The following is a 4,140-nucleotide window of genomic DNA, read 5'->3' as shown; positions in this document are numbered from 1 at the left end:
TACGAAGAGCATGTAAAGGTCTGACAACTATGAAGAGCATGAAAAGTTGTGAACAATATGAGGTTCATGAAATGGTGTGAAAAATATGAAGAGCATGAAACGGTGTGTAAAATATGAAGAGCATGAAAAGGTTTGAAAAATACCAGGAGCATGAAAAGCTGTGATTTACGAGGAGAATGAAAAGTTCTGAAAAATAGGAGGAGCATGAAAAGGTGTGAAAAATGCGAGGAGCATGAAAAGGTCTGAAAAATACCAGGAGCATAAAAAGTTGTGAATAATATGAGGAGTATGAAAAGGTGTGAACAATATGAGGAGCATGGGAAGTTGTGAAAAACACAAGGAGCGTGAAAAGGTCTGAAAAATACGAGGAGCATGCAAAGGTCTGAAAAATACGAGGAGCTTGCAAAGGTCTGAAAAATACGAGTAGCATGAAAAGGTCTAAAATATACGAGGAGCATGAAAAGGTGTGAATAATACGAGGAGCATGAAAAGGTCTAAAATATACAAGGAGCATGAAAAGGTGTGAATAATACGAAAAGCATGAAAAGGTGTGAAAAATACGAAGAGCATGAAAAGGTGTGAAAAATTACAAAGTGCATGAAAATTTGTGAAAAATTACGAAGACCATGAAAAGATGTGAAAAATAAAAAGAGCATGAAAAGGTGTGAAAAATACGAAGAGCATGAAAAGGTGTGAAAAATATGAAGAGCATTAAACGGTGTGAAAAATACGAAGTGCATGAAACGCTGTGAAAAATACGAAGCATCAGAATGTCTGAAAAATACGAAGAGCATGAAATAGTGTGAAAAATACGAAGAGCATGAAAAGTTCTGAAAAATACGAAGAACATGAAAAGATGGGACAAATACGAAGAGGATGAAAAGATGTAAAAAATATGAAGAGCACGACAGGGTGTGAAAAATACGAAGAGCATGAAAAGGGGTGAAAAATTTCGAAGAGCCTGAAAAGGTGTGAAAAATACGAAGAGCATGAAAATTTGTGAAAAATACGAAGTGCATGAAAAGGTGTGAAACATACGAAGAGCCTGAAATGGTGTGTAAAATATGAAGAGCATGAAAAGGTGTGAATAATATAAGGTTAATGAAATGGTGTGAAAAACATGAAGAGCATGAAACGGTGTGTAAAATATGAAGAGCAAGAAAAGGTGTGAAAAATACGCAGAATATGAAAAGGTCTGAAAAATAGGAGGAGCATGAATAGGTCTGAAAATACGAAGAACATGAAGAGAATGAAAAGTTGTGAAAAATATGAAGAGCATGAAAAGTTGTGAAAAATATGAAGAGCATGAAAATGTGTGAATATTATGACGAGCATGAAAAGGTGTGAACAATATGAGGAGCATGAGAAGTTGTGAAAAATACGAGGAGCATGAAAAGTTCTGAACAATATGAAGAGCATGAAAAGGTGTGAACTATATGAAGAGCATGAAAAGGTGTGAAAAATATGAGGAGCATGAAAAGGTCTGAAAAATAAGAGGAGCTTGAAAGGTCTGAAAAATTTGAGGAGCATGAAAAGATCTGAAAAATACGAGGAGGTTGAAAAATTCTGAAAAATATGAAGAGCATGAAAAGTTCTGAAAAATACAAAGAGCATGAAAAGGCGTGAAAATCACGAAGAGCATGCAAAGGTGTGAAAAATACGAGGAGCATGAAAATGTGTGAAAAATACGAGGAGCATGAAAAGGTCTGAAAAAAAACGAGGAACATGAAATGTTGTAAAAAATACGAGAACCATGAAAATGCGTGAAAATCACGAAGAGCATGCAAAGGTGTGAAAAATACGAGGAGCTTTAAAATGTGTGAAAAATACGAGGAGCATGAAAAGGTCTGAAAAAAAACGAGGAACATGAAATGTTGGAAAAAATACGAGAACCATGAAAATGCGTGAAAATCACGAAGAGCATGAAAAGGTGTGAAAAATACGAGGAGCATGTAAAGGTCTGAAAAATAGAAGTAGCATAAAAAGGTCTGAAAAATACGGGGAGCATGAAAAGGTCTGAAAAATACGAGGAGCATGAATAGGTCTGAAAAATAAGAGGAGCATGAAGATGTCTGAAAAATAGTAAGAGCATGGAAAGGTCTATAAAATACGAGGACCAGGCAAGGTCTGAAAAATACGAGGAGCATGAAAAGGTCTGAAAAATACGAGGAGCATGAAAAGGTGTGAAAAATATGAGGAGCATGAAAAAGTGTGAAAAATACGAGGAGCATGAAAAGGTGTGAAAAACACGAAGAGCATGAAAATGAATGAAAAATTCGAAGAGCATGAAAAGGTTTGAAAAATATGAGGAGCATGAAAAAGTGTGAAAAATACGAGGAGCATGAAAAGGTGTGAAAAATATGAAGAACATGAAAAGTGTGAAAAATAGGAGCATGAAATGTGTGAAAAACACGAAGAGCAAGAAACGGTGTGAAAAACATGGAGAGCATGAAAAGGTGTGGAAAATATCAAGAGCATGAAAAGGCCTGAAAAATATGAAGAGCATTAAAAGGAGTGAAAAACACGAAGAGCATGAAAAGGTGTGAAAAACAGGAAGAGCATGAAAAGGTGTGAAAAATACAAAGAGCATATAAAGGTGTGAAAAATACGAGGAGAATGAAAAAGTGTGAAAAATACGAGGAGCATGAAAAGGTGTGAAAAAAACGAGAAGCATGAAAAGGTCTGATAAATACGAGGAGGATGAAAAGGTCTGAAAAATACGAGGAGCATGAAAAGGTCTGAAAAACACAAGGAGCATGAAAAGGTCTGAAAAATACGGGGAGCCTGAAAAGTTGTGAACAATATGAACAGCATGAAACGGTGTGAAAAATATGAAGAGCATGAAAAGGTGTGAAATATACGAAGAGCATGAAAAAGTGTCAAAAATACGAAGAGCATGAAACAGTGTGAAAAATATGAAGAGCATGAAATGGTGTGAAAAATATGAAGAGCATGAAAAGGTGTGAAAAATATGAAGAGCATGAAACGGTGTGAAAAATATGAAGAGCATGAAAAGGTGTGAATCATACGAAGTGCATGAAAAGGTGTGAAATATACGAAGAGCATTAAAATGTGTGAAAAATACAAAGAGCATGAAAAAGTGTGAAAAGTACAAACGCATCAAACGGTGTGAAAAATATGAAGAGCATGAAACGTTGTGAAAAATCACGAAAAGCATGAAAAGTTGTGAAAAATTCAGAGAGCATTAAAAGATGTGAAAAATTACCAAGAACATGAAAAAGTCTGAAAAATACAAAGAGCTTTCTGAAAAATATGAAGAGCATGAAACGTGTGAAAAATATGAGGAGCATGAAACTATCTGAAAATATGAAGAGCATGAAACGGTGTGAAAAATACGAGGAGCATGGAAAGGTCTGAAAAATACAAGGGTCGTGAAAAGGTGTGAAAAATACGAGGAGCATGAAAATGTGTGAAAAATACAGGGAGCATGCAAAGGCCTGAAAAATACGCAGAGCGTGAAAAGGTGTGAAAAATATGAGGAGGATGAAAAGGTCTGGAAAATACGAGGAGCATGCCAAGGTCTGAAAATTATGAGGAGCATGAAAGGTCTGAAAAATACGAGGACCATGAAAAGGTCTGAAAAATATGAGGAGCATGAAACAGTGTGAGAATATGAAGAGCATGAAACGGTATGAAAAATATGAAGAGCAGGAAAAGGTGTGAAAAATATGAAGAGCATGAAACGGTGTGAAAAATATGAGGAGCAAGAAAAGGTGTCAAAAATATGAGGAGCATGTAAAGGTGTGAAAAATATGAAGAGCATGAAAAGTTCTGAAAAATACGAGGAGCAAGAAATGGTGTCAAAAATATGAGGAGCATGTAAAGGTGTGAAAAATTTGAAGAGCATGAAACTATGATAAATATGAGGAGCATGTAATGGTGTGAACATATGAAGAGCATGAAACAGTGTGAAATATATGAAGAGCATGAAAAGAAGTGAAAAATATGAAGATTATGAAACAGTGTGAAAAATATGAATAGCATGAAAAGGTGTGAAAAATATGAAGTGCATGAAACGGTGTGAAAAATGAGAAGAGCATGAAAAGTTCTGAAAAATATGGAGATCACGAAAAGTTCTGATAAATACGAAAAGCATGAAACGGTGTGAAAAATAAGAAG

Source organism: Dama dama, unplaced genomic scaffold (assembly GCF_033118175.1).
Source record: "Dama dama isolate Ldn47 unplaced genomic scaffold, ASM3311817v1 ptg000109l, whole genome shotgun sequence".
In the NCBI taxonomy this organism is placed as follows: domain Eukaryota; kingdom Metazoa; phylum Chordata; class Mammalia; order Artiodactyla; family Cervidae; genus Dama; species Dama dama.
Note: the sequence above shows the minus strand (reverse complement) of the source record.